The sequence below is a fragment of the Cryptomeria japonica genome, chromosome 10 (genome assembly GCF_030272615.1).
Source record: "Cryptomeria japonica chromosome 10, Sugi_1.0, whole genome shotgun sequence".
Lineage (NCBI taxonomy): Eukaryota > Viridiplantae > Streptophyta > Pinopsida > Cupressales > Cupressaceae > Cryptomeria > Cryptomeria japonica.
The window spans coordinates 658,947,752-658,971,793 of NC_081414.1; positions in this window are offsets into that span (position 1 = coordinate 658,947,752).

Consider the following 24,042-nt stretch of genomic DNA (forward strand, 5'->3'; position numbering starts at 1 on the left):
AGCTTAGTGGTCTCCTTTTCAAGGTGATACTCTGATGACACTTCTTCTTTCGCAAGATGTGAAGAATGGTCATAAATTTTTGATTCTTTGTTTGTTTGCACTTTGTTTTTGGTATTTTTGGTTGTGTTGACAGATGTTGGATGAATACTTTGTTTTTGGGATTGATTTTCTGATTTTTCTTTGACAAGAAAACAAAGCAAGCACACAAACACAAGATTGTAGCCTCAAAGGCACAAATGAGTATGGGTCTAGATCAACCCAATTCTTGGACTTGTTTTTGACCCTTCCTTTAGATGTATTTTAAGGTGTATTTCCAAAGCCTGAAGTCGGCTCAATTTGCACTAGGTCTGTAAAACGAACACACTTCAAACACTCTTTATCCCTAAGGTCAAATGGCCAGTTGTGATAAATTTAGCCCACATCTTGATATTTCTTCGACTTTGGTACTACATACCTTATGAATCCCGCCGTGGCAGGTAAGGATGTGATATACTAAGTCTTGCACGAGCATAACAAATAGATGATCCCTATGATGGGGGAGTCACCACTTTTATCAAGCCACAAGTGACCTTTCAAAAAGCTATGTTTCTACTCAAGGAAATATGTATGGTGAGTATCTTGGGAGCAAAACCATCTATGCTCTTGCACTAAATTATATCTCAAATATCCTCAATCAATAGAACGGGTGGGCTACTACTTAAAGGTGTTTAGTCATGTTCGATATTTTTGGACATAAGTTCATTCTGCAGTGACTCACTTAAGAGCCTTGTAACTGGTGGTGGGGCCCATTTGTCCTTTCGGCCAGTTACACTGTAGGAACAGCTATACCCAAGGCTACAACTTTCGCTCTCACCTGATTTCTATAGCGGCTCGAAGGATTTACCGCTCGAGGTCGTTCCCAAGAGTATCGATCCCTTGGCAGGCCTCTCTTAAAAAGATAAAATTTGAGCGTTACTAACACTTTTCTCTTGCACCTAGGACCACGAAAGCCAAGGGAGAGGATAGTGTGTGTTAGAAGTAGGACCACTCGACCAACTCTTTGCACAAGTGTGCCAAGCACGAAAAACACTTGTTCTTTTTAATCTGTCATTGCAATGTGATCTAACTATTTGGAGATGTTGCTCCAACAATCATGGTGTTCTTTTTAATTTTCAAAGGCAATTGTTTGAGTAAACTAGAATTTGAAATCCTGGTCAACTTAATGAAAAACACGTTTGCATGAAGTAAGATTGCTTTAAAAATGAGACAAGTTGATTGTGAATTTTATTTGCACCAAAAATGGAAGTGTGGATTGTGAGTTTTATCTTGATGCAAGAAATAAAATTTGCCTTGTTGATTTTAAGCACCAAAACGAAGTTTGTTTTCTAACTTGCAAAAAAAAAAAAAAAAAAAAAAAAAAAAAGAAGTTGTTTTTGTATAAGTTTGTGGTTCTTTTTACCTTTGAACAATGAAATTCTTTTTAAGAGCCCCAAACAAATGTGTGATTCTTTTTCAAAAGCCCAAATTTGAAATGTGAAGTTAATTTTAAACCAAAATAAAAAGTGAATTCATTTTTAAAAACCAACTTCAAAAACAAGTTAGTAAAAAATATAAATCTACTCTTTAATCTAATTTAAATCTGCACAAAAGAGAAAAATAGTTAGTAAAATCTGCCTATTTGGTGGGCTTCTACAAGCCTAAATTTTTTATTTTTTTTTTGGTTACAAGGTGATTTGTACAACGTTTTGTTACAATAGCGCTAGTCTGCGTTTGAACAGAGGCACTATTTAACACAAACGTATTAAAAGAAAGGGAAAGACAGAGAAGGGAAAAGCACTGAAACAGGGGGAATAGCGCCAAAATAATGCCAAACGCACCAAAACAGTGTCAAAATCGCAACCTGTGTGACATTTTCAACATTCAAACATGTTATTGGTTAAAAAAAAATAAATAAAAAAAATGATCTTTTTGGTGTTTGGATTCACGTCGGGTTCACCAAATGATGTCATGGAAATGGGGACAAGGCAACAACAAAGTTCAATGTTAATAAGTTAGTTTCAACCATAAAAACAAAACAAAGAACTAAAAACCATTCCAAACATATCAAGAGAGATTTCAAAAAGCATGAAAGAAGTTTAACAAAATAAAAGAAAGGAGAAGAGCCTCCCTAAGATGCTTCCATGATGCCTTTTGATGCTTCTCCCTTGTTTCTCTCCTCTCCAAGTCCCAAATGAGTGTAGCTCTCAGCTTTTAGCACTAGCCATGGATGCCATATGGAGATTCAAGATGGTTGAATATGATAAGCAAATACTATGCAAGAGTAGATAGTGATGCTATGAAAAAGCTCTATGCTAATGCCAGTATAACAACAATACTCTAAATGCTTCCTTTTGCTTGAGGAGAAGGGTTCTATTTATAGAAGAAATGGGGAAATGAAGGGTTAAGATTGAATGGTTTAATCAAGGGCCAAGTTTGAAAGTTGGGGATCCATGTGCACAATTGGCACCAATAAAATGGTGACAAGTGTCAACATAGGATTGGGTTGAGAGAAGAGGTTGGAGGCATTAAAGGCCTGATAAGACTTCATGGTTATCTAGAAGGTAAGGGTCAAGCCTAAATTAGGATTACCCACTGGATTAGGAGTTAATGCAAGGATAAACCTTTGTGCAAATGATTAAGAGATAATCATGGTCAAAGCATTAAAGGCTTGATGAGACCCTTGGGTTGGGTAGAGGTTGAGTCAAAACAAATGTTTTAACCATGTGGGAGGGTTTGAGGTAACCATTAATGGTTATTGGAGACTTTGGGGATTAAGTGGTTGAAGGTTGAAAGCCTTCAATGGTTATCAAAGACTTTGAGGGTTAATTTGTTGAACACACAAAGCATTAATTGCTTTTCAAAGACTTTGGAGTCTTTGAGAAGTGACTCCAATTTGCTTAGGAATGTGACAATATTTAGGGGATGGATTAGGCTAATTAGGAAGGGTTTAGAAGAATCTAGAAGGGGTTTAGGCATACAAGTGGATTTTGTAGGAAAATGCAAGTGGGAGAAATTTTGGTATTTTCAATTAAAATAAAATCATTTATTTCAATTAAATGGTGTAAGTTGAATTTGGATAAATATTTAAATAAATATTAATTTATTTAAATGAGAAAAAGAAGATAAAGCATTAAAAATGCTTGAAGACTTTGAGGGAAACCATTAAAGGCTTGAAGACTTTAAGGAAAACCATTAAAGTCTTTAAGAAGACTATAGAAGGAAGCCATCAAGTTTGAAGACTTTAAAGCCATCAAGTTTGAATACTTTAAGGGAAACCATTAAAGGTTTCAAGTGGGTGAGGATAAATAGGATTTTAAATAAATAATTTATTTAAAATAGTTGTGCAACTTGCTTTTGTAGGAAAATACAAGTGGGTGGAGGATAAAGGTGATTTAAATAAATTATTTATTTAAAATAATTGTGCAACTTGCTTTTGTAGGAAAATACAAGTGGGTAGAGGATAAAGGTGATTTAAATAAATGTTAATTTATTTAAATGTGAGAGGTGGGATTTTGGGGGATTTAAATAAATATTAATTTATTTAAATGTGAGAGAATATTTTAATTAAATAAATATGATTTATTTATTTAATTAATGGTCTGAATTTGGTTAAGTGAATTAAATCAAATAAATTGAATAATTTATTTAATTAATAGGAGAATAGGGTTAAGATGAATTAATTAAATATTAATTTAATTAATTATTAATTGATGGTTAAATAATCAAATAAATACTAAGTATTCATTTAATTAAGTGGACAGATTTATGTGACTACAACATCCATATTAAGATAGCACTTCTGAAGTATTTGCAGTCTGGGTAGTAGAACCAGTTGAAGTTCCTGCAAATCTCTGGTTCAGTTGTTGATCTCTAACTTGATTCTAGCAGACTGGAGCTAAAACCGGTGAACAGTTTGCCCATATGTAGTGAAGGAATCATAGGGCATCTTAAAGGTGCTTATATATGCCTGCAAATCAGATTACAGTTTTTCCTTCTGTGCAAGCACATCATCACAAAATAGATGGGGTTGGCTTATCTTACTGAGCAGTAGTTTTCCCTCATCCATAGCATCTCTTATGTCCTTCTATTCTTTCTGAAGTTCAGACCAGAGCTCGTTCAGTTTCTTCACTAAGGCAGTGTTTAGTGCCTTTTGATGCTTTTTTTGTGCATTAGCTTCAGCAACCTCTTCCAAGCATTGTGCCTGTTCCTCCACAACTGTGCATAGAACTTTTAGTTGGGCTAAACAGGAATCGGTACTGGGAAGGTTAGTACCGGGAATCAAACTGGTAAGAGTTTCAACTGCAGTTTGAATAACATCTTGCTCCTTTTCCTCCTTAATTCTTCCAGTCGCTCTTGTGCAAGCTTAATGCTTTGGAGCAGTTCTGATTCTTTTGCAGATTGGAGGTCAATAGGACTGGTAATGTCAACCGGTTTGGCTTGACTACTGGTTGTCTTTGGTGTCTCCACATGTGTGCTCTTTGCCGCTTCCTTCTTTGCTTCGACTCTTTGCTTTTCCTCTTCTGCCTTCTTTTGTTCCTCTACTTCTTTCTTTTTCTTCTCTTCATCCTTCTTCCTTTCTTCTTCCTTCTGCTTCTCTTCTTCTTTCTTCTTCTCCTCTTCCTGTTTTCTCTTTTCCTCTTCCTGTTTCCTTTTCTCCTCTTCCTTTTTCTTCTTCTCCTCTTCCTGTTTCCTCTTCTCCTCTTCTTGTTTCCTTTTCTCCTCTTCCTTCTTCTTCTTCTCCTCTTCCTGTTTCCTCTTCTCCTCTTCTTGTTTCCTTTTCTCTTCTTCTTTTCTCTTCTCTTCTTCCCGTTTCTTTTTCTCCTCTTCTGCTTGTTTCCTCTTCTCTTCCTCTTGATTCTTTTCCTCTTTCTCCGCTTGCACTTTATCAGCCTTTTCTTTGTCATGTTTTTCCTTGTCCACTCTCTCTTTATCAACCTTTTCCTTTGCTGCATCCAGAGTGACATTTTTACCATCCAAAGCATCAACGTCAATTGTGTCCATCTGTTCAGTGACCGGTTCTCCTTCACTGTCATATACCTCATCCGATTTTCCGGTTTCCGGTTCTTGTTCAACCTTCTTGTTGGCTTCAGACACTTGGTGCAATCTCAGAGCGGCTTTGGTATGTGAGTGTGTATCTTTCACCACTTCAGGGACTTTCCCTTCCAGTAACAAGAGTCTCCTTCTTCTCATGAAGAAGAGGCTTTGTATTTATCCATAACTTCATAGAGCTCTGAATTTGACACATCATGAAAATACTGTGCAAATATTTCTTCTCTTATTTCCTGTTCTTTTTCAATGGCAATGCACCATTTGTTATCTAAAGAATTGTATAAAGAATTTGGTGTCACGGATCTAATTTCTGATGGCGATCAGTCATTAATACATAGATATTGAATAACTTCCTGTTCGACTTCCTCCTTTTCATTGTCATTAAAATCATCAAAATGATCTATTAAATCACTTAACACTTTTCTCCTAATATCCTTGATAGTTCTTTGACAATGTGTCAATGGTTTGTAAGAGGAAATGTCTTTATTTACCAGTGCTGACGATGCTGACTCATTGTTGGTTGTCTTTGCTTTCTTCGTCGTTTGCCTAATCTTTTTAGGCTGCACTTCAGGTTTTGTATCCTCAGAATCTGGTGAGTTGTTCTTAGTTTTCCGCTTTCTTTCAAAGACCTTGGCAGGTGCAACTTCCGATTTCTTCTTGGCCAGTGACCGCTTGGTCACTTTAGGACTTGCTGAAGTAACCAGCGCCGATACTGATGGCACTACCTTTCCTTTCTTCACTGAAGGTTCTTCAACCGGTGTTACCCTTTCCAAGTAGGTGTCGGTTCTCTTCTTCTTTGGATCAAGAGGCGAGGCAAGTAGGGTAGAGGCATACCCATCTAGCATGTCATACATCACCTCATATCCCATGGGCTCCACTTCTTCCTTTCTGGGCTCAACCGCCTCCATTATGCACTCATCTACTCTGATGATAAAGCAGATGTCCTCTTCATACTTCTTAACAATATCGCCAGATATTCTCATCCTTTGGCTCATCTTGCATCTGAATTCATCAAAGTATTTATTCAAGACTTAAGGATAACCGGTTCCCACCGCTTGAAGACTTTCTCTGATTTGTTTGGTAACTAGTTGGTCAGCAGACCATTGAATATCATTGACTCTCGAAAAATAGCCTTGAAAATAGAAAAACAAACCTACCGACAGTTGCCCAAATTTAAATCTTAAGGTATTGTCCTGTTTGATAGACTTCAGGTTTACCAGAAGTTGCCTCTGCATACAGGTGCATAGATCAAATGATGCATCTTCCATGATCATTTTGTAGCTGGCATTCACCACAGTACCAGAAACAAAGTTAATTCCGGTATCCGATCACCATGCAGGCATACTTGACCAACTCATCCTTGATGGTGTTGACGGTCATTCCTCGTTGGTCGCTCACAAAACCGGTGAGCTTGGTCATTTCCATCTTAATGACTTTCCTTAGGGCTAGCACTTCTCCAACGTTACAGAAACTGGTGACGACATGAATCGCTTCTGGTGTGATGTCATGTGTCTGCTCAAGATATATTTTGTCACCGTGCACTTTGCTTAGGATGATGTGGATGTGATCTTCTATGAATTCTTCAAGAAAATAGACCGCATTGTGAAGTTTCTTCCTTTCCAGGATGTTGTATTCAGGTTTGATCTTCTTGTCATCCCCACAGAATAGACCTAACTAAGAATGGATCACTAGGGATTCTAGGTCTTCTATTTTGTAATCAATATAATCTAAAATACCTTCCTCAACTATAACACCAGCGGGTATCTGGGATAGGGCATTGTATTTCATCTTCCTTTGTATGAAATCCACTGAATCAATAGGTGCACTTGAACTGGAGTGCGAAGTAGAAGCCATGATAAACAAAGAAACTCAAAAAATACCTTCGCGAATCGAGATTTAGGGCTTTGACACTGTAGCTAGCAACACACCACTTCGGTCGCTTGGAACACCGCTTAGTGTTCTTCACTAATAGGTTGCAAATATCTCAGAATTCTTCTACTAGATTTCAATTTACTTTGAATCGCAAGTTGAATCGCCTTTTGTCTCTCTGCACTTGAAAATTTCTTCGCTCGCAAATTGATAAGTGAAAATGACTTGAAAATCCCTTTTAAACAAATTCTTCACCTACCATAATAAATGCTCCACCATTAGGTTATAAACCCTAATTTTGCCTTTTACTGTTTTCGGTCTTCTGCCGATTGACAGGTAACAAATACTGGTTAAGGTCTTTTACCGGTGTAAACCAGGGGTTCGAAATATTTCACCGATTCGCTCCCCCTAAGCTTTTTTGTAGCTTAGTTTGCCGGTTCAGAGATTTACACACTAGGTGCAAGAACCGGTTCTTCTTGTGATACTTCTTCTAGTTTCTTTTTCCAGGTTTTCTTCATGTCGGTTTGAATAGTTTCAACATCAATCTTTCCTTCTGGAGTGACCGATATGTCATCCGATATGTTCTTTCTCATCCTGCATATTCTAATTGGGTGTCCCGGTTTGTTGCAGTGATAACATACCATTCCAGGTGTTCTCCATGGTCCATTGTTCATTCTACCATTCTTCCTCTTGCATGTTGCAGCAGTGTGACCACTACCATGATAGATCAAACAAGTTTCTCTCCAACCAGTTGCTGCTTGATTCATAGGCATTATACCGGTTTGGATTCTGGTTCACAGAGGATTCGGGAAAAACTCCTTGACTCCTTTGAGGATATCTTCTAGTGTTGTGTATAACAGACCTGCATTGAAATGCTCTATGCCCAAACTTGTTGCATGCATAACAATTACCATTGAATCTATTGGATCTAGGCTTATTGTTTAGAAAGTAAGGAAAATTATTGTAAGCCTTATTTCTACACACATTAGCAGTATGTCCTTCCTTGAGACAATTAAAGAAAACAGGTTTAAACTTTTTCTTACCTTTATCCTTTGGTGTCGGTTGCTTCTTTGATGCTCCATCTTTTGTTCCAGAGGTCTCACCTTCCTCATAATCAGAGAAACCAAGTCCATTAGTATTCTTTACCGGTTTGGCTGATTCAAGCTTTTGCTCTATCTTAGCAGCACTCTGATTGAATTTGGCGAGTATCTCCTTTGTTTCAGCGAGTTCCTTGGTAATAGAAGCATTGGACTCCTTCAAGGTTGCATTCTTAGATATAGCCATGTTTAGTTCACCTTGCATTTCTTCTTTTTCCTCTTTACTCTCTTGGAGATGAGCGGTAAGTGCACTGATTTCTTGCTTCAGGTTGGAGATCTTATGATCTTTGTCTTTTACTAGATCTTCAGCTTTCCTCCAGTTCTCAAGCTCTTGACACATTCTGATAGTCAGTCCTTCCAGTTCCCTTCTCAGATTGGCATTAGACTCATTCAGTTTTTCAACTTTTTCAACTAGGGCTTCCATGTCTGCTTCATCAGAAGAACTGTTTTCAGTAAGCTCCATTAGTTTCTCAACATGCTCTCTTCTTTTTGCCAAAGAGGCTTTATATTTGACTTTGAGTTCATCAAAGGCTTTCTCAGTCCGAGTGAGATGGTGAGGAAGCTCCCTCATTGTGTATTCCCCCATATCTCCTTTCAAGTGGTTAAACTTATAGAAAGGTTGGCTCTGATACTAGTTGATGAATACTAAGAGAGGGGGGTGAATTAGTATACCAAAAAATACTGAACTCAAACACTTAAACAATTTAGCAGTTAACCGGTATAGTAGATTTACTAACAAACCGGTTAAGACAAATGCAAACCAAACAACAAATAAAGCATTCACCCACAAGAGCACAATCACCATAACACAAGAGATTTTGACGTGGAAACCCAAATGGGAAAAACCACGGTGAGATGAAACTCACAAGTAACTATCTGCAGAATAGTAACCAAACCGGTTAAGCTCAGACCAATTAAGGTCATACAATGTTCTTCACCAGAACAGATCCTATTAGGAATCTCGATCTCTGTTAGGAGATAAGTTTGATTAAAGACTACCTTGTGAGAGGATTTCAGATCCACAGTTGTGAACCACCTTGTTAGAGGATTTATAAAGGCTTTGCCAGGCCTACCCGGTTAAGGGTTTCAGACCTGTCGAAGATGTGAGTAATCAACAAGTGAGTGATCTAAGTACTAGCACAATATGGTTGGTTAGATCCTTGATAGCTCATTGTTAATGCATTTCAGCATTACTTCAGTCTTCAATATCTCCACACTTTGTTTCTTCACACAAACCTAATCTTCTTCTGTGATCGCACATACAAAAACCACATCAACCACCTAAAACCCTAACAACAACTAAAACCCTAGACATGATGTCCTTATAAAGGAATCTGATTTCATTTCAGTCCAATAGGATTACATTGCAAGTTCCTAGGTTCAGTGCATCTAGTCACATTTGGTAACATGACACAAAATCACCGCCAAAGTGTCGGTGGATGATAACTCATCACAAAACTACCGGTTGGTAACTCATCATAGAGTAATACCGGTTCATACATTTAACCGATTATCGGTTCACACATTTTACCAATTACTGGTTTGTCAAAATGAAGATTGAGAAAAATGGCAACAACCGCTTTGATCCTTCGTACTGCTTTGGGATCCTCGAACCGCTTGAGGTCTTCATACCGCTTGAGATCGGTAAACATTTTCTGCAAAACACCGATAGTCTAAAGACTATAATACATAATACCGGTTGGAACAAATACCGGTTGAGCATAACTCATACATACAAAAAGTGATCTCAAAGCAAGTGTGTGTCCATCAATGACAATCACAACATCATCATCAAAAATGCCAACATTGGATTCATATGTGGATTTGCATATTCTTGGACTCATGTTGTGTTTGATACTATTATCATACTTACTAATGATATTCTTGTGGATTGTTATTGAGGTGTATTGATAATGTATTTTGGATTCATGTACATGGATTTGTATATACTTACTCTCACTTTATATTTGATACTGTTATTATACTTGTAGATGATTTTCTTGTGAATTGCCATTGAGGTGTATGGATAATGTATTTAGGATTCATGTTGTATAATGTTTACTGTTTGGACTCATTTTTTGTTTGATACTATTATTGTCTTGCATATAATATTCTTGTGGATTTCTACCTGAGGTATATAGATAATATATTTTAGATTCATATATATGAATTTGTACATGTTGGACTTTGCAATGTTTTTGGTTCACTTCTTTCACTATGCTATACAATTATATTTATGTTCATTGAGTTTCAATATTGTGACTATTGTATCATGTATCTATATGTTTGAATCATTATGTTATACAATTATACTCATGGTTAGATGATTTTATGATTAGATATATATTATGGATATTATCTCACTAGTTGCTATATATTATGCTTCAACCATCTTGCATTGACTGGATACACTTGAAATTGTGATGAATTGAAGACAATTGAAATGGGTAAAAGTTTTATACACATGGGGTGGCAAACGGATACAATTTCTACACTGGCAAAGCTAAGACATAGCAATTACGTTTGTTTTTCTCTCTTTCCTTTGAGTGGGCCCGCCCTTACCTTTTTATTTTGGGTTTGAATTTAATGTGGATGTTCGGTAGGTACTTTCTCTTTGGGTAGACAAACTCTTGTGAAACGTTGAATGGATAGTTTGGAATCATTGTTACAACCACTAATTTACTGCCACGTGTCCTACTTTTACAAACAAAGGCAATGGTCTCCAGATTTTGATTTTGTTTTTTAAAAGAGGGGTTGGGTTTCATTCAAGAATACCTAATTTGTGGGCATGCTTATTGCCACACATTTCCCTCTCTGTCCAATCATGGAGAAGCTCCAATGTTTAGTTTTCCCTTTTTCATACTAAATGCATATTGGGATTCAAAAGGAGAGTATTATGTTTATATATTTATTTTCTTTAATAGTGAAATTCACGTATTCATATTATTTTTCATTTAGTTTCAGATATATTGTTTTTGATAATAAAGCAGCCAAAACAGGGGGGGTGACCCGAAAGAACAACAAGCCTCAAAAAAGAGCTAAACCAACAGACACACAACAGACAAACAACAGTCAACCAATCCCTACCTTAAACATCAAAAACAAAAATCACCTATAGCTATTGGATAACCCAAGATTGAAACAAATCTCATCCAAATAGCCCCTTATACAGTATATACACAACATATTGTTCATAGTATAATAACTGAGGAGAGTAGCAAGAGTCTTAAACTTAAAAGGGATCCAACCGATCTAGAAAACAAAACTATAAGGAACAACTTCCACCATTAAACATGTTTTCCAGCTCCCAAGTGCTGTGAGAGCATGAGGCCAGTCCAATCTTCAGCAAGGAACTCAAATAGTTCTTTCGTGGTATCGCCTTCCAGCCCGCCCTGATCCAATTTCTCCTGATGCAACAAGAACATTGAAGTAGCTGAGGAGTGCATGACCTTTATGGCAAATTTTCCAATTCTGTCGACATGGGACTCGAGGTTCTCCAGCTTCTTCTTCACTCCATTCAAGTCCTTGGAGATGGCATTACAACCCGCACACTGCACCACCTCCTCCTTCTCCCCACTTTCGGCAGCAATCTGCCTGCGCTCAAACTTTCTTCCATCCTCCTCAGAGATGTGCGGGGGGGAAGAGTTAGAACAAGGGGAGGTGGTTTTATTATCATCCTTGTTTATCTCATATTTAGAGGCCTTAGTACCTAGCTTAGAGGAACCTGAGCCTTCTATAGCCTCCATCTCATCCTCCACCTTATCACTTTCAGCCTTCTCAGAATCTTCCTCTTCCTCATTAACATAGCTCTTTCTAACAATAATTTGTTTCATCTGGGGTTTGCCAGCAAACCTGTGAGATCTTCTCAGGGTCACACCATCCTCCGCGTCAGACTCGACTAATAGAATTTTAGGATCTTTCCTGGGTTTCTTGGAGGAGGGTTTAGCAATAGAAGGATTGCCTTTGTTTTTCTCCCCAATTTTGGGAGAAATGAGAGGGGCATTCTTAGGGGATTGACAAGGCGTAATAGGTTTTTTTGAGGTCTTTTTGAGACCTTTTTTAGAACCAATAGGGGGGCCCTGGATGGAGGGAGCAGGTTGAAAAAAGATGGGTTTAGGGGGACACAGGGCCTTGTGGAAGTTGTAAAGCTGAAACATCAGACCTTGGTGGAGGATGGTGTAATTGCTATCTTGAGTCATGCAATGGAAGACATCTTTAACAGTAGACTCTAAGGCATGTAGTAAAAAGAATGGGAAATAAATAGAATTATGGTTGCAAAACGAGAAAGAATGGGAAGATATATTGTTAAAATGTCTTAATATAATTATATATTAATAAGTGATATATATCTATGTTAAGTTTGGTTCCTATCTCAATCTTATTCTATTTATATTTCTTCATATTTATATGTCTACGCATTTATTATTTTTTGGTCAATTATTGTACTGATATTTACACCTACATCCATACATTTATTCCATACGATAATATGGTCATTTCCCTTACCCAATTTACTTATTTTCATTTAGGAACGAACAAAGTTCAATGTTAAGGCATGTTAGATTGGACATGGAATTCATGTCTTCAAATTCAAACTTCAACATTCATGCCCCTTTTTGTACTAGCGAGTGTAAGTCAACTTAACATATGTTTTTGCAAATTATTTTTTATATCTTGATATTTTTATATCCATATTATATCTTCGTATTGTTTTTATACCTTGGTATCTTTTTTATCCATTTGACAATCACATTTTCTCATTCATGGTGCTTCAATGTTGCCCAAAATCTCCTTATGTCTCTGTTATATCATTTGAACTTGTCATAAATATTTTCCTTATCTTTGTCATACTTTTGATAAGTCCTCCTTGCCAATATATAGTCATTTTACTCTACCATTTAAACCCTTTCCTCTTTTCAACTCTCAGTCCATTTCACACTACACATATCTCCTATGCTAAACCCTCATATACATTTGACTTTAATTTTCATGGAGTATGGACGTTCTCATCTCTGTGTTCTAATGACATTGATAAGGGTTTGAACAAGATTTCATGTCAACATTGACATCTTAGATGCTTGCATCAAGAACCTATCCTTTTGACTGTCATTATGTAAATAAACACTAAACTCTCATGCCTCTATGACTTGACATATCCATTCTTATAAACTATCTATTATTTTTCTTGTCATTATGTTTGTGGTAGATCTCATTATGACTATCTTATGCTCTATATCCTTGCCATACTTTGTCATTCGTAATGGAAACATCCTCATTGTCCTTGCACTATGTGCTTTGGTTTCTCATGCAACTAATGCACCTGAGAACATTGTCACAATTCAAACTATATTGATGATCTACTTTCTAATACCGTTTTGCAAACACAATTTAATTGTGACCTTTTCAGAGCATAGCCCATTGTGAGGAATGTATGTTGCCAAAAATCATGCATTCACTATTTCTTTGATAATTGAAATATGTATTTTGTTCTTGAAGGTCTTGGTATATAAGGGTAGGGTTTACAACATTTCACAAGATTACAAGACTACTCGATTTGTTACAAAGCTAAATCCAACATCACTGTGGATACGTGAAAATATGAATAAAATAAGATGGAAATAAATTGTAATACAAGATCCAAATTCATACATGCAAAAATCGAATGATAAATGATAATACCACAACAAAGACCTTATATTACTCCATTATTACTTTCAAACTTGAATGCTTGATGTAAATTTTCTCTCAAAATTTGTGGCATAATTTTGATATCATCATGATAGTCTGAAGGCCTGATGCTCGATAATGATTCTTTGCATAGCATAATTTTGACCATAGAGTGTTGGCTAGGAAAAATGAGTGAGTGATGGCCTTGTTTATATGTGTCACTTAACATTTGATCAACGGTGGAGATTAATTAGAAAAATCAATGGATGATTTTTTTAGAGAGAGTAGAAACTAAAATCAACACATGGATTGATGAGGTGTAAGGATGAAGAGGCTATAATGCATAGAGGAAATAAATTATATATATATTGGTGAGAAAATTAAATAAATTCAAGAACCGTTAGGTAATTAAATAATTTTAAAGAATTATTTGATTATAATGGACCAAAAGATGAATTAATTAAATAATAAATTCATTTGATTAATAGTAGAGGGAAAATGATGAATTAATTAAATAATTAATAATAGATGAAAAAAGATAATGAATTAATTAAATGATTAAGAATTATTTAATAAGGAAAATGTTAGCTTGATTAAGTAATTAAAAAATATTTAATTAATATGGATAGAAGAATTAATGAAGAGATGATGACATGATAAGATGAAATACATTAGTCAATTTTAGATGTCTATGCTCACCTCGTTCTTGGATATGATAGAGGTAAGTATGAAATTCCTCACAACGGTTTCAACACTCCAAGACCTAACATGCCTTGCATGAACCCTTATCTTGTAGTATGAGTAAAACACAACAAAAGAGTATATGTTCAACCAAATATGAGCTTATCGAGACTTTACAATGCTGATAGCAACTAGAATATTATCTAGGTTTAACATGATATATGTCTCCAAGAGTCTTAATGCTTACAATGTCAATACCCTTTGACAAGGTCTTAAACAATTTTTACAAGGATATTGTCATCTAACATGCATCTTCTTGTGAGTTTATGAGGTCTATACAAATACATTTTGACAATAAAATATATTGCACCAAAAATCACAAAGCACAAACCCTTCATTTAAACAAAATCCTATGTACACCACTTATTATACCATGATGCTCTCTTTATCATAGCCCAACATTAATCTCAATCTAACTCACCATTTCCCTGGGCTAGGAAACTTGGATAAAAATCTCCACATCCCCAGGATATCCTTCAAAATTCCTTCATTTCTTTAATAATTTTTTTAAAAAATTGATGGACATTTTAAAATCCATTAGAGATTTCATACTACTCTCTTTTACTTGAGTCCTACATGCATGACTATGCGTAAGAAAAAGATAATGACATTCACAGATTCTCATATCATACCCACTATTTCCCTTAATATTAGATACACCTCCTATGTGAAAATGAAACAAAATGGTGAGTAGGGATATTGTAATGCACTTTTCATAGTGGAAGCTAAACCCAGAGATTGTAGACCTGGCAAAAACCATCATGAAGCTTCACATTGAAACTTGACGAAAACCTTGGTCATTATGAAGGACCATGCAAAATGTTGAAGAAATACCTAAAAGGCCAAAAATCCTTAAAAGAGGTCCATATACCCTAATTAAAATCAAACTTCTTTACACACAAACACTTTCTCCAAGATTCATGCATGCAAACCTTTGACCAAGTAAAGGCATTTGATAAATTTAAGGTTTTGAAAACCTTATCACATGCAAAGATATCTTAAATGAAAAACATGACTTGAAGGTATTCACATGAGTAAATCAAACCATTTCAAGTCCTAATAGTTGACCAAAAACTCGTAACAAAATCACCTATCCTATGTGAATATTTAGACTAATGGTTGAAATAGGCTAACGAGTCTAATTTGGAGACCACTTGTAATGATAATTTTTTAAATTAGATTTATAAGCACTATCAAAAAAGAAAGATATATAATTAATAGAGACAAAAGGGTTACTGTGGATGAGATAATTGAAAAAATTAAATATATTCTATCTTAGGAGTACATTGAGTTCAATTTTAGAGATGTTTCTCAAATTTAGTTTTACAACTTTGGCATTTTCAATTGTGGCATTTTGGATATTCTAAATTAGATACTTCCTTTGATTGGATTTATCTTCAAATATTCTATTATTCCTAGATCTAATAATATATTCAACATGTAGGAAAAGGGAATAGATCATAGGAACCTAATGAGAGGTTTACCTTTTAAAGAGATGATATAGCATCTATTCCATTTTGTGGTGTAGGTGTCCACATTTAATTTTCTTATGAATAAAACACCCAAGTTAAAAGAAATAGATCTAGATTGTGGATGATATATCTCAATCAAATGAGATGATCTTATATTTTGTTTTCTATTCAAAAGTAGTGATATATAGGGTGATGACCCTTAAACATAGGCATAGACTATCCACAACACATTAACAATAGATAAATAACTAGAAAAAAGTTCAGCATAAACTAAAAATGACAGGGGTACACCCCAAATTAAACTTAACAACAATAAAAAATCTAGGAACTAAGGGGCCAAATTACGTGCCCCTGTCATGTTTATAACCTTATCCTAGTCCTCAAAGAGGAACTTGAAGAGTTCCCTGACAACTTGTTTGTCATTCTCATCTTTATTAGTTCTGTCGTGGAGCAAGGAGAGTGTCAAATATGAACTGTGTTGAACTTGGATGCAGAAGTTGTTGATACTAACCCATTGTATGTCTCTCACATCCAACCTGTTATTGATAACCTGGATTTCCTCTTTCAGTTTTTGAATTTCTTCCTCCATTTCAGGCCTATGGAGCGGGGGTTCTGTACCTCCCCCATCATGGAATCAATGGTTCAATGTTCCCATCACCCTTAGGGTCCCCAGCCTTGTCCTTTTTCTTTTTTATCTTAATTTTCTTTTCTTTACTAGTTCCTTTTGGGGTGTCCACATCATTCTTTAGGGTTTCGGGGTTAGAGGCCAGACCTGACTCCAGACCCTCAATAATATTGTCCAGGTTCACATTCATTTGGGTTTCCAAGAGTTGAAAGGAATCAGGCCCCATAAACGAGTCGGGGTCCACCGGACCAGTGCATTCAATGTTGGCAGCGACATTCTCATCTTTATTAGGTTCATTATCAATTTTCCCTTCATCACCCCCATCAGGATCCTCTTTAGTGGTCATGTTAGTGCAAACTTCAACCTTCTTATCCGCAAAGACCTTGGAACCCAACTCGCGAGATCTCCATCTACCAATAGTATCATCTATAGGGTCTTCCTCTTTCGACCCTTCAGAACAAGAATTATCTATGATGATCCTTTTTCATTTCGTAGTTTTTCCTTTGCTTTTGGAGCCTGAAGGTTTCTTGTTCGGTACCAAATAGGATGGGTGAGAAGGAGAGCTTAATTTGATGACGGTGACATAGGAAGAAGGAAACATAGGGGAGGCAAAAGCCTCACTAGAGAGCTGGAAAAACGTAGGAGGTGTAAAACCAGAAGCAAGACCACCAAAGGGTTGGAGGTGGGTAGGGGAGACTGAACCAACATAATGTTTCTGGGTGGGAAGAGGGATAGATGGTAGTCATACAACCTTATAATTAAACCATGATGGAGGGGCATTGGGGGTTTGCCTTCATTCTTGGGGTGAAGGGCGTCCTTGATAGTGCTCTCCATAGAATGGAGTAAATAAAAGGACAAACAAAGCAAGTCATTATTCCTAAAATGGTTCAGAAGAGGTAGGTGATAATAGTAAAAAACTTTATGATGACCCTCCAAAGTAAAGTATTTCATGATGAGAAGACATACCACATCCCAGGAATACTTGAGTTCCTCCCTGTTGAATCTACCTTGGATTTTAACCAGGGTTTCCTTCCCTTTGAAAAATATTCTCAGACCTTCGCTATTGGCAATATGGCTACTAAGTTTCCACCTTCTTTTATCCAGGGAAAGGCTGGTAGCCTTTGCAATGACTTCCTCTGTCACCTCATAAGATACTCTGCCCATCACAACTCGCCTGTTATTTCATGAAGTTGCGAATTGTATGGAGAGTTGTTCATCATTCCCTTTAAGACATTCCATAAAATATTCCATGCCTTCCTCAATGCAGTAGTTCCATATCACAACATCCTTCTTGAAATCCTTTGGATTATACAGCTCATATTGAACCTTGTCACCTCCCTCATAGTCTCCTTAGCACAAATAGCCATAGTTTTTTCTTTAACTTTGAACATGGACACAACAATGATAAAGCAATGCTTTGAAAAAATAAGATTTTCCTTGTCGTAAAAGAATAATGTGTCAAGCAATCCTTCGGAAAAAAAATTGCCGCAGTAATTCACCAAACTAAGAGAAGCGTGTGAAGCGTAACCCCAACCTACTGAAGGGACATTAAAATAAATAATAATTGCCATCTCAGAGTTGAAGCATGAAAAATCATCATTATCCAAGATGCCAGTTATCGCAAAGCCTCCAAATTTTCCTCTGGATGCACACTCATCCATATGACCCTTGCAACTCTTTGCACAAGGGGATTACATCATCATGAGGACCAAAAGGCAATGCCAAAAAATGAGTGTATCGGTTCATGGCATGTGTCGCAGTCCACCTCAGATAGTCGTTGGTGCCACTAAGATGACACTTATTTGAATTCAAAAATTTCATCCTCCACCATTCACTGGCGGCATGGTGGGAGTCAAGGAAGGACTTAGTGGATTTCATACCCATTAGGGACTACATTATTAATCTATCCTTCAATAAGGAGTTTGATGGAGGGAGGCAGGGAATTGCAATTTCTCCAGCTTCTCTGTCTGTGCAAATTGAGACCGAGGGTCGCCATGGCATCCACCAAAACACAATTACCTTCTCTATAGGTATGGTTTAGAAGGAAGGAGTCAAAGGTGGATAAAATTCTAAATGTGTCTCTAATGATACCATCAATGGACCAATTAATTATGTTCAACCCTTTAGCAACATCAATTATCAGCTTGGAGTCACCCTCTATGGCAATCATATTAGCAGCAACAAAGAGGGAAGACTGAGAGGGGGGGTGAATCAGTCTTCACCAAATCTACAAACTTAATGACAAGAATGGATCTGATAAACTACAACAATAATATAGATAAATAAATTAATGACACAACACACAACACCAAGATTTTGACATGGAAAACCCGGTTAAGGGAAAAACCACGATGGGAACCTACCCACAATAAGATGATACTCTGCAGTAGTATGTGAAAAATATTACAATGGGGAATGCACATGCATTCAGGCACACTACCTAGAGCTCACTGCTCAAAAGATAATGAGCCTGAAGGATACAACCCTCAAGGAAGTCTCATTGACTTACAACAAGATTTGGACTACAATCTAGAAGAAATGAACTGAAAGAATAACATCTCCAAATGCTCGATTACAGTTCTGGTTAAGCATAGATGTATTCTTAGCAACACCAATCTCTCCTCAGTCACAACACTGAAAGATGAATCCTTGTTCGCACATAAAATACTCTCTGATAATGCACACAACTTCAACACCTAAATTACATACAATATCACCTATATATACAAATCATCAACCTCGATAACAAGGTCGGCTAAACCCTCAATTCATAAAATACAAAATTGCATCACATGGTACAAAGATTGACCACCAGACCAATATAACTATTTAAATGACATAACATGGACCTAATTCAAATTTCCAAATGCTCAACTCCACCAGAAATCACACCAAGATCAACTGCAACATGCTACACCACCAAAAATACTGCATAACATGAAAATCATCACCAGTTCATAGAAACCATAAAAAAATCACACAACGATCAATGTAGATCACCAAAAAAAATAGGACATGACTAGGAAACACCAACAATCATGTTAGAAACATCATAAAGAGTTGTGCCAACACCACTTATCAAATCTTGATCTGTTAGCGTCTGAAAACTCAAGAATACAACAAATCAACAACTATCATGAAGATAAATAACTTGCAGAGCGCCAAATCATGAACCATTTGAAAAGAAGATACACAAGACCATCCCAAGCAATATCCCAAAATCTCAGCACAAGCTCTGATCACACTAGAATATACTGGAAGAAATACTGAACTCTACAAAACAGTGATCAACAAAATAAAACTGCAAAACCGGATCATAAGATCTTCCCGAACACATCGGATCAGGTCATAGGAATATGTTGACATCAATGACAGCAAAATATCCTAGCAACATCAATGACTAACAATATCCAACAATATCCCCCTTTGGCATTGATGGAAACATATGAATGTGAAAAACAATCAATGCAAAGAAAGAAGATATCTCTAGCAAACTCCCCCTAAGATCAAGACATATAAATAATTTTTTCACATGATCTCTGTCCCTTTTTGACAACAATGCGAAAGATCTAAAACATATAACCAAATCGTAATTCTCTCTCTGTCTGAGACACACAACCCAGATAACAGACTACTCCACTAGAGGAGTAGCACCACCACATCAATCTAGATAAAGAGATAAGGCTCTAAAGTCCACCAGATTGATGCAACTCAATGAATCTAGTTCTCAATAGGAGTGGTAGATACCCCTAACTTGTCTCTCAAATAGACAAATGTATCTGCAGGCAAAGGCTTAGTAAAAATATCAGCTATTTGTTTCTTTGTAGATACATACTCCATTTTCACCTTCTCTTCACCGACTTTGTCTCTCAAGTAATGATATTTGATTGACACATGCTTAGTCTTTGAATGTTGCACCAGATTCTTTGACATGATAATTTTGATATCTTTCAACATTTGCTTCATCCAAACTACCTGAGTGCAGTTACTAGCAGCAACAATGCACTCAGCTTCAGCAACAGATAAAGACACTGAATCTTGTTTCTTACTGGCCCATGAAACCAATTTCTTACCAAAAAAGAATTCTCCACCGGTAGTGGTCTTTTGTTCATCAACATCACCAGCCCAATCAGCATCAGTGTAGGCACATAGAATGAAATCATCATTCCTCGGATACCACAAACAATAATCCACAGTTCCCTTCAAGTATCAATATCCTCTTCACAACAGTGACATGACTCTCTTTCGGATTAGCTTGATATCTAGTATCCATGCACACAACATGCATAATGTTCGGTCTAGTCTGAGTAAGATATAACAATCCACCAACCATATACCTATACAAACTCTAATTAGCTTTCAGAGATTCGTCATTCTTAGACAATTTACAACTAGTCACCATAGGAATTCCAATCGGTTTGGAGTCATCTAACCCAAAATTATTTAGCAATTCCTTCACATACTTAGTTTGAGAAATAAATATACCTTTTCCAGTCTGTGAAATCTGCAAATCTAAGAAAAAATTCATCTCACCAATCATAGACATCTCAAATTCTTTTTGCATATCACCGACAAACTTCATACTCAAGTCAACATCACCTCCAAAGATAATATCATCAACAAAGACTTCAACAATCAGGATGTTATCATTCTCAATCTTAAAGTACAAATTAATGTCAACAACACCTTTATTAAATCCCAATTTCAATAAATATTTATCTAATCTAGCATACCAGGCTCTAGGGGCTTGCTTCAATCCATAAAGAGCTTTCTTCAGTTTACATACCATGTCTCCATCATCTGACAATGAAAAATCCATTAGGTTGCTCAATGTAGACTTCTTCCTCAAGATCACCATTCAAAAAGGCAGATTTGACATCCATGTGATATACCTTGAAATCTTTATAAGCAACATATGCAAGCAACAGTCTAACAACTTCAAGTTTGGCCACTAGAGCAAAATTCTACTCATAATCATTTCCTTCTTTCTGAGAATATCCTTTGCAAACTAGTCTAGCTTTATTTCTGACAACTTCACCGGCTTCATTCAATTTGTTCCTGAATACCCATTTAGTACCAATAACATTCTTATCCTTAGGTCTAGGTACAAGCTCCCATGTGTTATTCTTTTGAATCTGATCTAATTCTTCTTCCATGGCTCTCATCCAATTTTCATCTTTACAAGCTTCAACAACATATTTAGGTTCAACTTTAGAAATCAAACATACTTCTTCAACAACTAACCTTCTTCTAGCGATCACACCTTTATTCTTATCTCCAATAATCAGATTTTCAGAATGATTCAAACTTACATACCTCGGAGCCTTTTGATTGTTCTGAATTTTAGGTTCCCGCACCTCTTCACCGACAACAACAACATTTGGGTTAACCGTCTCTACCGGATCGGTCTGCTTAGGTTCTTCAGTCTGAACAGGGGCTAAAACAATATGTTGTCCATCATCATATCCACATGCTTTGATCTCTTTCCCAAGGTTCTCATCCACCTTCACATTTGCACTTTCTACTATATTTCTTAGTCTCTTATTGTAACACTGGTAGGCTTTGCTCTTAGTAGAATATCCCAAGGAAATTCCTTCATCACTTCTAGCATCAAACTTTCCTATATCCTTATCTCTCTTGATATAACATTTGCTACCAAATACTCTGAAATATCTCACAGTAGGAACATGACCAAACCACAACTCATAAGGAGTCTTATTGGTATCACCTTTAATACAAATTATGTTGAATGTGTAAACAACAGTGCTAATAGCTTCTCTCCAGTAGATCTTCAGAACATTCCCTTCAATCAGTATAGTCCTTGCAACATCCAAGACAATTTTGTTCTTCCTTTCAACAACTCCATTCTACTGAGGGGTTCTAGGAGTAGATAATTACCTTCTTATTCTATGCTTCTCACATAATGAATTGAACTCACCAGAACATAACCTACTCTCTGATAATGCAGACACAACCTCGACACCTAAATTACATGATAATATCACCTATATATACAAATCATCAACCTTGATAACAAGGTCGGCTAAACCCTCAACTCACGAAAGACAAAATTGCATCACACGATACAAAGATCGACCACCGGACTAATATAATGATTTACATGATATCACATGGACCTAATTCAAATTCTCAAACACTCAACTCCATCGGAAATCACACCAAGATCAACCGCAACATGCTACACCACCAGGAATACCACATAACATGAAAATCATCATTGATTCATAGAAACCATAAAAAACTTGCACAACAATCAATGCGGATCACCAAAAAAAATAGGACATGACTAGGAAACACCAACAAGCATGTTAGAAACATCAGAAATAGTTGTGCCAACACCACATCAAATCTTCATCTGTCAATGTCTGAAAACTCAATAACACAACCAATCAACAACTGTCACGAAGAAAGATAACTTGCAAAGCACCAAATCACGGACCATCTGAAATGAAAATACACAAGACCATCCCCAAGCAATATCCCAAAATGTTAGCATAAGATTTGATCACACTGGAATATACCAGAGGAAATAGTGAACTCTACAAAACAGTGTCAACAAAATAAAATAGCAAAACTGGATCATAAGATCTTCCCAAACACACCAGATTAGATCACAGGAATATATTGACATCAATGGCAACAACATATCCTAGCAGCATCAATGACCAACAATATCCAACAAATCGCCTTAACACCAATAGAAAGTGCAATGTTGAGGCCCCAAGTCAATTCCATAGCTTCATCTTGATTGCTTAAGTATCCATTCAAATTTCATGCATAAGGTGCAACCAACTCCCCAGTAGAAGTTCTCAGGATTCCACCACCAACAACCAAACCCTTCCTAGCAACACCATCAAAATTAAGCTTGGTGTAGCCCCAATCAAGAGGCTTTCATTTGGTGTTTAGCCTCCGTATGCGCTTACAATTATTAAAGGCAGCAAAGGATGCCGAAAGGTTCCACTTGTGTGCAATTTCTTAATCAACAGTGGATGGTAGGCTAGTGGGCAATTTAACTGAAATAACTAAAAGATTCTCCAACAACAAATTGAGAAATCTCCGGAAGACCAACAAAGTAGAGGTTTCAATTCCTCAAAAAATTATGTTATTTCTTTCTTTCTAGATACACCAGACAAGGTGTGGTGGTATCTATTTCTAGAGCTAGTCGACAAGGGGGTTGTGGGTTGAGCTGCCCCATTCCTGCAATAATGTACTAAGATTTCATTCATTGACTAGTGGAGGTAAAATTTTTGGCAAACCATATCCCAAAGGGTTCTGGCAAAGTCACAATGTAGAAAAAGATGTGAAGAGCTTTCAACATCTGATCTATGAAGGACACATCTATTAGGAAACTGGAATCCTCTCTTGTGGAGGTTGTTTAGTGTGAGTATTTTATTGTGAAGTGCCACCCACCAAAATAAGTTGACTTTGGGAATAAGATGAGAATTCCAAATATGCTTCCTCCAATCAGAGGGGCCATCAACCC